At 38.7% G+C, this 11,527-nt stretch overlaps 1 pseudogene; it reads right to left on the reverse strand.

The window, feature by feature from the left end:
- Positions 1 to 4,040: 4,040 nt before the first annotated feature.
- On the reverse strand, positions 4,041 to 5,213 carry LOC148840898 (uncharacterized; annotated as a pseudogene).
- Positions 5,214 to 11,527: the final 6,314 nt, after the last annotated feature.

Consider the following 11,527-nt stretch of genomic DNA (forward strand, 5'->3'; position numbering starts at 1 on the left):
GGGAATGGTGCTGAAATCTCACTAGGCATTTTCTTTGGAGCTGCTTCGGTGGACAGATGTAAAACTATGTATATGCATAGTTCATTTATGAACTACCCACTATGGCAGCATATTGTAAAAGGCTGCAGGCCAAACTGAAAAAGAATAACAAATTGGAATAATGGCACAATCTTCAAAATGCTTTCATGGATTTGATTTTAGTGTTGTGTCTCAGCAGTAACAGTGCAGTCTATTTCTGTTGCTGACACAAATTTCTAAATCAAATTTGTTCTCCAGTAAGCAATGTACTCAGCATTTGAGTAAGCAGAATGATGCTCTGACAGTACTCCTTTTTTAACTTGCTCACTATTGTACTGTATATATATATAAAAAATGTTATCATTGTAAATGCTATTTAATAAGAGGCTTCTCCAGTTTGACACGATAACATAAAAGAGAATAATTCAATTTTGATTTTTCTCCTTGCTTTTGAGAAAAAAAAACCATCCATTAACCCCAACTATAATCACTTGAAACTGATGTTACTGATGATTTCAAGATAAATAAAAGGTAAGACATTTTCTAAAATACATCCATCAATCCATTTTCGAACTGTTTTATCCAATAAAGGGTCATGGGAGCCTATCCCGGCAAGCAATGGGTGCAAAGTGGGATAAATCCTGGACACACACACACTTACTGTACACCAGGTCCAGTTTTTCCCGAAGCCAATTAACCTACCAGTATGTCTTTAGACTGTGGCAGAAAACAGGAGCATTAAGCAAAAATCCGTGCAAATTCAGGGAGAATAAACTCAACGCAGGTAGCAACCAAGGTCTGGAATGATCCCAAGACCCCAGCACTGCAAGGCGGCAAGACCACTTTTCCACCTTGCAGCCCATTTAGAATACAGTTAATATTTCTTTAAATTAATAGAAAATCAAGTTTCTGATAAATTATGAAATATATTCTTACTATATGCTTACACGTTATTATTTAACATGGCATTCACATCTAGATCTGGAGGAATTAAATCAAATAGCAAGAAAGGTGGCTACTGCCCTATACGTTTTCACTTGAATCAGTTCACTGGATACTCAAAAGCTCTGAAATTGTACAGATTATTTACAATATTATTCTTAAAACATTGCTACAGATTTAATTCATTTATATATTCTGTATGATATTGAATAGACTCTCTGATCATCATTTGATGGGAATATTAACATTTTTTAAATATTTTTTTTCTTTGGAGCACTTGCTCAGCTGTTCCATATTTTATAGTTGTAACAATTGCCAAAAATAAGTGGTTAAAATATTTTAATTATATTTATCAATCATTCAATTAGTGAGGTGATTAAGCAAGTCTATTGAATTTTTCTTTGGAAAAAAAAGTTATAATCTGAAGCACTATTTTGGTAGTATGATGTGTTCAGCATTTATTATTGAAATCTATAATGATTAAAATTGTATAACTTTTGTTTTAACAATCACAAGCCTTGTACCACATACAAAAAATGAGGACTTGAAGACATGGTTATCCAACACTGTAAATTAGAATTCAAGATCTGTACCATTTAATATGCAAAAATATTCCAAGCTCCACAGTGCTTTACATCAATGTTAGTATTGATTTGAAGAGTAACACATCTCTTACCATCTGACACCTCCAAGTAGCCACTGTTGGATCAAAAAAAGAATCCTGGCTGACTAAAGTTACCCAATATTAGTAGTTTTTAGGCAGTTGTGCAACACCACTCATAATCTCAGTCAAATAATAATGCTTCCCAGACTTGCATCAATGTCATCTATACCATTGACTTTTAGCAAGTGTCCTTATGACTCAGTTCACTCACAAAATCATGGATTTGCACAACAAGCATGTTGGAGATATAGTCAATATAAAACTGGTTAATTACTTTCAAAAAATGAAAAGGAGATTGATAATTCAGAAAGGTCTGTCCAAAGATAGTATAGTATATTTGAAAACATCGAAAATGTTAGAAAAATAAGTACTGTGTTATTATATTGTATATTAAATATAAGGCAACCCCTTGTATTAAAACATTGTTACATTCTAATTATGGCAGTACAGTAGCTATAAGAAATCTATAAATTAGTGCTTTTTATTTCATTAATAGATTTGTTATTGTTACAGTTGTTTGACAAGAAAATAAGCTGAATTTTGAAAAAAATGTAAATGAAAAACACCTATGTTTAAAAAGGGTGTGAGACTCATAGATCTGTTTTAAGATTTATAATGATACAGTCTTAAGGCTATCAATGTTCTTCTTGAGAACTGCTGTTATTCATTGGAGGAGTAAATTAAACTTTGTAATCAATATGCTCACAACTTATTTCACTAATGAGACTTCTGTTTGCCGATGGGGAAGGCATTTGTAGGAGCCATTGGACCTAAGGATAGTTTTTTGCATTTTAACCACGTTATTAAAACTATAGCAGTGTCAGGCAGTTTACCATCATTGCTTATTAATGAGCCCACTCAATTTTTAAAAAAAACTAATAGAGATAATTAATAAAGTGATGAACTTGCAACTATTTCTCATGTTGCCACTTTAAAGTCTTCACTAGGAAAAACTATTTATAATGTACGATTAGCTTGAAATTCATATTTAAGCTTATTTTTTACCAAGCATGGCAATGTATTTAGGCATACACACTTGATGTCCTTTACTTTTTTACATACCGTGAGTAGTTTCAACTTTATACATATACAATTCAACGTATTCTTGTGATTTAAGTAATCTTCCTGAATAGACATATTTATCTTTCTTCACGTCATGTAACAGATTATATAACAATTCCATACCATTAGTCCACTAGTATGATCATAGTAAGTATGATAGACTATCAGTGCATTTACAATAGAGACATTTTACTGTCAAATTGTTACATGGAAAATACATTTGCATGGTTTGTAAAGTTTTTCAGGAAATATGTACTGTAGTTAAAAAATGAATGACATATTCTAATATATTTATATAGTTATTTAGAGTACTCATTAAATGTTTAGATGTATGGGTAATTAAAATCATGCATGTAATTAGAAAATAATGCACTGTAACAACATACCCAATGATGCTGTAGAAGGTTCTTTATTGAGATCCATCAAAAAGCAGATTTCTGAAGTTCTTAGTTCGAAATAAAAAAAAATAAAATTGCAATGATTGATTGTATTACAAAAACGTACTTACATCAGGAGGCATAATGTGCTATTCAAACAAAATAATTTTATTCACTGTTAAAACTTTGGTGAAATAACTACTTTTGATTGGATAATTTCTACAGATCTACAGACTTTGAAGAGAAAGGAAAAATTGCTCAGTTGCATTTTGATAAGCATCCACAGTGAATCAATGGAGTTCAGCATCGAAAGGTACAGGTATTTATGTAATAATGAATTGCTATGTATTTTAAATGTTTGTAAGACAAATAATAAAATTATACATTTAAAATGTTAACATACTGTAGAATTCCAGATTTCCTTGCATACAAACATAAAAAATTAACTTCTACCCCACTGTAGTACGCATTCTTAACTGTCTACACTATAGTAGTTCAGGTGGTAGCTGCATCAGCATGCGTAGGCTGCAAAGGAACAGGTAATAGGTTTATTCCATGCTGAAAAAAAGAAGAGAGAAAACACAACGTTTCGTACATGGAGCCTTCTTCAGGTGTGAGAGAGACAAGGCAGTAGGCAAAGGTAATGTAGTGGGAGAACAAAGGCTGGGAGGGAGGAGGGGTGAGAGGTGGGAGCAGGGGACAGAAAGAGAGGCCAAACAAGAGGTGTGAAGTCAGAATAGGTGTCGAGAGGTGTGAAATGAAACTTCCAATGAATGGAGAAAATTAGTAGAATAGTAGTCTGTCGTTAAGAGAAGGGGGAAGTTGTGATCCTAGCTGCAGGATAAGTTCGGTTTCGGTAGTCTTTCTGATGTATGAGTTCGGAAAACCATCTTTGAGAACACAGACGGAGAGATTAGAGTGGTCGTGACCGTCAGAGGTGAAATGAGAAACAATGGGCTTGGAGAGATCTTTAATCTTCACAGCCCTAAGGTATTCTCTGAAGCGGTCTCCGAGTCTCCTTCCTGTTTCTCCAATGTAGAGAGAAACTGGGCATTTACTGCAAGAGATACAGTAAATAAGGTTGCTGGAGGTACAAGGTGCCATCTGGGTGATCCGGAATTGTCCTGAGGGGCCTTGAATGAGTGTGGTGTTGGATGTGTACTTGCAGGTGATACACCGAGTTCTGTTGCAAGGGAAAGTGCCTGGTGTGGATGGTTGCTGAGGGCAGTCAAGGGAGCTGTGAACAAGAAGGTGATGCAGATTAGGTGGTCGTGATATGAGATGATGGGGTGGTCAGAAAAGAGGGCCCCAATGGAGGGATCATCCTGTAGGATGGAAAAGTTTTTGTTAATAGTCCTGGGGATAGGAAGTGTGTTAGGGTGGTAGGGAAGCACCAAAGGAATGTGGTTGTTACGGCGGGAGTTCTTGATTGGGTTGATGGTCCGATGGGTGTTTTTGGCTCTGGCAAGGGCCCTGTCAATAACACTGCTGGGGTATCCTCTGTTGATGAAAAAGGAGTACATTTTGAGGGCTTGGTTCTCAAAGTCGATGTCATCGCTGCATAGTCATCGTAGCCAAAGGAACTGTGAAAAAGGGAGAGAGTTTTTAGTGTGTTTGGGGTGAAATGAGCTATACAAGAGATAGCTGTGTGAATCCGTGGGTTTGTAATAAACTGAAGTGGAGAGTGGGGGTAGTTGATGGAGAAGTTGATGTCTAGAAACGGAAGAGAAGTGGAAGATATGTTAACCGTATATTTGAGGGACGGGTGGAAGTTGGTGAAATGGTGCAGGAAGCACTCAAGCTGATCGTTGGAGCATGTGGCGCCACCAACGCAGTCATCAATATATCGCTTGTAGAGGTCAGGGACAGCCAGTGTAGGAAGCGAAGAAGCGTTCTTCTACCCAGCCAACAAAGATATTGGCATAGCCGGGTCCCATTCTGGTGCCCATGGCAACTCCACTCACCTGTTGGTAAAAAAGATTATTGAAGGAGAATGCGTTCAGTGTGAGAACCAATTCTGCAAGGCGTACCAGGGTGTGGGTGGATCAAGCACTGTGCGTTTGTCCAGCGTGTGCTTAAGGGCTGTAAGGCCATCATTATGGGGAATGACGGTGTAAAGAGATGCGATGTCCATGGTAAAAATGTAGCATCGGTGCCCTGAAATTGGAAATCATTAAAAAGTTGGAGCGCGTGGTTGATGTCTTTGATGTATGACAGAAGACCTTCAACCAGCGGTCTCATGAGGCTGTTGAGAAAGGCTGAGATGTAAGTAGTGGGACAGTTACATGCTGATACGATGGGCCATCCAGGGGTGTCTGGTTTGTGGATTTTGGGGAGGAGGTAAAATTGAGATACCTGCGGATGTTCAATGATGAGCCGGTTCGCCTCCTGGGGGAGCTCATTACTGCTGATAAGAAGGGAAATGGTGGATACCACTTCCTTTTGGTAGTCAGTGATAGGGTCCTGTTGGAGGACCATCCTACAGGATGATCCCTCCATTGGGGCCCTCTTTTCTGACCACCCCATCATCTCATATCACCGACCACCTAATCTGCATCACCTTCTTGTTCACAGCTCCCTTGACTGCCCTCAGCAACCATCCACACCAGGCACTTTCCCTTGCAACAGAACTCGGTGTATCACCTGCAAGTACACATCCAACACCACACTCATTCAAGGCCCCTCAGGACAATTCCGGATCACCCAGATGGCACCTTGTACCTCCAGCAACCTTATTTACTGTATCTCTTGCAGTAAATGCCCAGTTTCTCTCTACATTGGAGAAACAGGAAGGATACTCGGAGACCGCTTCAGAGAGCACGTCAGGGCTGTGAAGATTAAAGATCTCTCCAAGCCCATTGTTTCTCATTTCACCTCTGACGGCCACGACCACTCTAATCTCTCCGTCTGTGTTCTCAAAGATGGTTTTCCGAACTCATACATCAGAAAGACTACCGAAACCAAACTTATCCTGCAGCTAGGATCACACCTTCCCCTTCTCTTAACGACAGACTACTATTCTACTAAATTTTCTCCATTCATTGGAAGTTTCATTTCACACCTCTCGACACCTATTCTGACTTCACACCTCTTGATTGGCCTCTCTTTCTGTCCCCTGCTCCCGCCTCTCACCCCTCCTCCCTCCCAGCCTTTGTTCTCCCACTACATTACCTTTGCCTACTGCCTTTTCTCTCTCACACCTGAAGAAGGCTCCACGGCCGAAATGTTGTGTTTTCTCTCTTCTTTTTTTCAGCATGGAATAAACCTATTACTTGTTCCTTTGCAGCCTACACTATACACTTATTTGTTTTATTCAGTACTACAACTTTATCATTGTGTTGTTATTATTTATTATCTTTGTAATGTTCTGTCTAACTCGTGTGATGATGTCTGTTGTACTCTGTTGTCTGCTGTACAGTGTACGTCCCAAGAGACCAACGCAAATAAGAATTCAAATGTACATGTAGATATGGCAGTAGACTCCTGTACTCTACCTCTACTCTCTAATCTACTACAAACATCCTCCTTTGTCATTTGTATTTCAAATCTTCTGAAAATATTTTATTTGTATTTAATGGACACATAAACAGTTGCAACACAGCAAACTAAAAACCTCATGGTCAGGTTAAAAAAAACTACTGAATGATGCACAGTTAGCAACATTGTATGTATTCACCAGCTGAGTAATCACTAATCAGTTCTCTTTTGAGTTTATACCTGCTGACAGTGAATAGGGAATGATACTGGTCTATTTCAGAGTGTGTTTTCATTTTTACAATTTTGTGGCGTGGCTAGCTGCAGTATACAACCTTTATGCAGGATAATAACCCCCACACATCCCATTGCTTGTGAAAAAAAGCTTTTAAAAATATTTGATGATCATTAGTTGATCTTTCCTTCAAGCTTCAAGCTTGATTTTTATAATCTCTAGATTTGAAATCATGACAATTCTGGCTATGGTGTTAGCTGTGTGCTATATTCTTCAACATAAAAAGATATCATGGACACAGACAGAGAACACGCTAAGTAATTGTAGTGCTCTCTGGTGCGTAATCTCAATGTCCAGAGGAATATGCGGTACAAATTACATTAATGCCTCCTGCAGTTTTAAAATACTTTTATTTGAAATGGATGGTTGTCCGTCGTGTCGGACGTTGACGGCTATACTTGTGCAGCTCATCTGTTGTGGACTCGAAGGTGACTGTAGAGTCCAAGTCTTGAGCGGCATGAATGTTCACAATGGAGGCAGAGGAATTGTCCTGATTCTGCTGGGGTAGCTGTTGCTATGGCTTTCCTTCTCTTGTGGGCAGCCATCAGGTCTGCACGATGCCTCTCCTCAAAGTTGTTGTGGGCGTGTCTTACCAAGGCATGCCAGCCAGTTTGGTCTTGTGCGCTCCGCACAATTGCTTAGGAGCAAGCCCAGCATGTGCAATGCTGGCTTTCATACAGTCTTTGAATCTCTTACGAGGCTTGCCTTGGTTTCTCTTGTCCAAAGACAGTGTGCCATACAATAGCTGTTTGGGGATTTGGGAGTCCTCCATACGTATGACATGTCCTGTCCAATGAAGCTGAGCTTTCAGGATCTTGGCTTCAATGCTTGTAGTCTCTGCTCTGTCGATGACTTCCAGGTTTGTAACTCAGTCTTGCCAGCGGATGCCATGGCCAATCATGTTGTCATGAAAAAGAAGAATCAGGTTGACGAATCTGCATGGTCATCCCAGCTTTGACAAGGTTGTCTGGAGAACTTCTCTGTTGACTCTATTGAAAGCCTTGGTTAGATCTATGAAGACGGTGTACAGGTCCAAGTTCTGCTCAATGCACTTTTCTTGGACCTAATGAACAGCGAAGACCATGTCGATGGTGTTGCAACCCGGGCGGAAGCCACACTGTGCCTTGGGGAGGTTTTCCTCTGATATGCTGGTGATCAGGCAGTTGAGAATGACACGAGCCAGAATCTTCCCATCCATGGACATAAGGGAGATACCCCGATAGTTACCACAATCAGCTTTGTTTCCTTTATTCCTGAAGAGTGGGACGATTATCCCTGATATTCAGATTATCCCTGAAGTATTTGGGTATGTCTTCTTCCTCCCAAATGCTCATCAGAATGTTGTGGAAGGCTCCGAGTGCATCTGGATCTGCTGACTTGAAGATCTCAGCAGGAATTCCATCCTTTCCAGGGGATTTTCCAGAGCTTGTCTGAGCAATAGTTTCTTGACCTCATCCAAAGTGGGTGGGGGGTCAAGGCTGTTGACAGTGGGCTTCTAGGGGATCTGGTCGAGTGCAGCCTGGTTTACAGTAGAGGGTTGAGTAGGTTACTGAAGTGTTCTTTCCACCTCTCATTGATACTTCTCTCTGGACAAAGTTGTGCTGTCTGCTGACAGAAGAAGTGTGGTACTTGGCTTGTACGGACCATAGATTGCCTTGATAACACTGAAGAGCATCTTGGAGTTCTTGATGTCAGCATAGCGCTGGACTTCCCCTGCTTTTCTCACCAACCACTTGTCCTACATTCTGTGCAGTGCAGTCTGTGCCTGGCTTTGGAGGAGCTTGTAGCGGTCATGTTTTGGGGTGGAGGATATATCGTTCTGCCATGCAAGAAACACCTTCTGCTTCTCTTCCAGAATCTTGGCGTCATTTTTGTTGAACCAGTCTTGGTGAACCCTCTTTTTTGATCTGAGGACTGACTTTGCTAACTCTCTCACCAGAGTTTTATTGTGGTCCCATTTTTGTGTTGTGCTTCCAGTCAGAGGTCCATGGGACGACAGCTTGTTATCGAGGCTGGCTGCAAATATCTCACGATGCCCAATGTGCTTCAGCTTCCTGGTGTTAAAATAATGTTTTAAAAAATGTGGCTTCTTGTGATGCCCTGGGACAATGTGCAGTATGACGACGAATCTGACCAGTTGATGATTTGCTCCACGCATGGCTCTAGTGATCTTGAAATCACGGATGTCCCACCTGCAAATGATGATAAAGTGATAAAGTTAACCACTATTTAGATCTGGGGTGCATCTATGTTGTTATGTATTTGTTGGCCTGCCTGAAGAGAGTGTTGGTGATGGTCAGATCGTTTTCAGCACAACATCTCAGCAGCAGTAGGCCACTGATGTTCATTTTATCAGTCCCATGGTGCCCTAGTACCCCATTCCAATTTCTGAAGTCATTGCCAACTCTGGCATTAAAGTAACCCATCAGGAGAAGTTTGTCTCCAAGAAGTGTAGCTTTCACAATGTGATCAATATTGCTAAAAAAGTTTCTTTGGTTACATCACTGCATGTCCTAGTAGGTGCATAAGCACTGATGACGTCTCATGCTGCTATCACTGTCCATGAGGGTTTGAATATTCCATGCTCCAAAGATCATCTTCTTTTTCATATATTTTCTACCTTTATAGTGGTAAACTGCCAGCAGCGGTATGCTGGCCAGTTGGTCTGGGACAAGCAATGTTTGGGACACCTTTTCTAGTCCCCTCCCTCGTCATGAGGGAGAGCAGTGTTGATCCTAAAAGGGACTGCTCCGTCACCTGGGATGCACCGAACTCCTCTGTTGTCCCGGAGTCAGAGTCAGATGACCAAAGTCCACAGACCTCCTACATGCAGTTTTGGAGCTTCGATTCCCAGTGGTTACCTCCACCTGTCACTTTGCCCCTCTCCCGTCGCAGCAGGACTTAAAGATGAACTGTACGAAGAAACCTGTGCAGGAGAGCTTTTAAACTGGAAAAGCCTTTGCTCTTTATTGGAATTATTGGCCAACTATTTTTTCACAATCTGTCCATGCCTTTTCATTATATTTTTATTTGTATGTATAATTTACTGCAGTATCTTTTGTAAACATTGATGCTTCAAAATGTCTGTGCTATCACATAAAATACAATCCAGAAAAAGTATTAATCCCAGAGGCTTTTTTATGTAAAATCAGTCTGTGAGTGTCAGAATAAGGAGCATATTTAAATAGGTTTCATGTGTGAGTTATATTGAGTATGCCTAGGAGGAAGACATGTTTTTGGATTTTTAATCTGTAGTGTTATTAAAGTTGAACACAGTACTGCTCTTTCAAACAAGAGTATATTATTGGATAATGGTTAGGTCTAAAATTCACTCAGTTGTTGGTTTATAAACTCCAATACAATTTGAGTATAAAAGTCAAATATAAGCATTACTTTTCTCAAAAACAAATGTACAGTAACAATTCCAATTTAATAATAATAATAATAATAATAATAATAATAATAATAATAATAATAAGTTTATTTACTAATACCTAGATAAAATAAATAAAATTAAACTTTTTTTGTAACAATAACCTTTCTAATTTAATGTTCAAGAATTATATGATAATTAAATTATAAACTATAGTACTATCTATGTCATTCAGATACATAACACAAAGTAGTTTCTTAAATGTAGTTTTAAGTGTGGTGATAAAAAATCATGCTTGTTATTCTTTGTCTCTGTGTCTGAGTGACTGTGGAAAGGGTGCTTTAGTGTTTTATGATGATAAGCAAGGGCAATGATAGCACAGGAAGTTTAACATCAATAAAAATCTACTAGAATGAGCTTTACTACTGTTGTAAAAAGGCCTTCTTGAAGAACATATAAGAGACTGATGTGATGCCAATGCTTAGGTTTTTTGCATGGGCACTTTCATTAGAAATGTGTGCCACCTTAGATCAGCTCTTTATCTCTTTTAAAGATACAGGCTGAATCAGCCTCAATATATTTCTTTCTACAAGTTTGGGTTTCTGTTTCAATAGTTATGGTACATTTTATATTTCATTTGTTTTTTTAATGTATAAATAAAGCACAATAGAACACTACTCATACACATCTAGCACTATAATAATATTATTTGATTTATATATGTATTATATTCTTTATATTTTAATTGTTTTAATGATGTTTGTTGGTTTTGACCACTCTTCAGAGTTGAATGAATGAATACTTATTACAAATATTTATTACATTTTCACATACATATGCAATAAGTAGAAATAAGCTAAGAAACTATTAAAATGTGTTTGACTTCAGATTTGTCTAGAGTATACAGTCTATACAGTACAGTCTAGAGTATATCTGTAGTACTGTGGAATGTGGAAATGTGGAATGTGTTTATGGTTTTCTACCCTAGAAGTAATCACCTGCCTTTTCTTTCCTATTTAAATGGTTTGGAAGGGGACGGGTGTGCTTTTCATCCTAAATTCAATTATGCTACTTTCTGTGAAGTATAATGGTTTTACAATGCATAATAAACAATGAAAAGTTTTGACTATGTAAACACATTTCAGTTTTGAGTGTTAGGCATAGGAAAATATGTTTCTCTTTTCCAAGTTTGCACTCTGACAGGCTTAAAACATTTATACTTAATTGATGCTGGTTCCATAAGGAGTCTCTGTTGTTTGTTAACTTGATAATTGGAACGTGTTTGTTCCATTGTTAGACAGTTGAAGCAATTACAATGTTTG

This window comes from Atractosteus spatula, chromosome 1, assembly GCF_055471065.1.
Source record: "Atractosteus spatula isolate fAtrSpa1 chromosome 1, fAtrSpa1.hap1, whole genome shotgun sequence".
NCBI lineage: Eukaryota > Metazoa > Chordata > Actinopteri > Semionotiformes > Lepisosteidae > Atractosteus > Atractosteus spatula.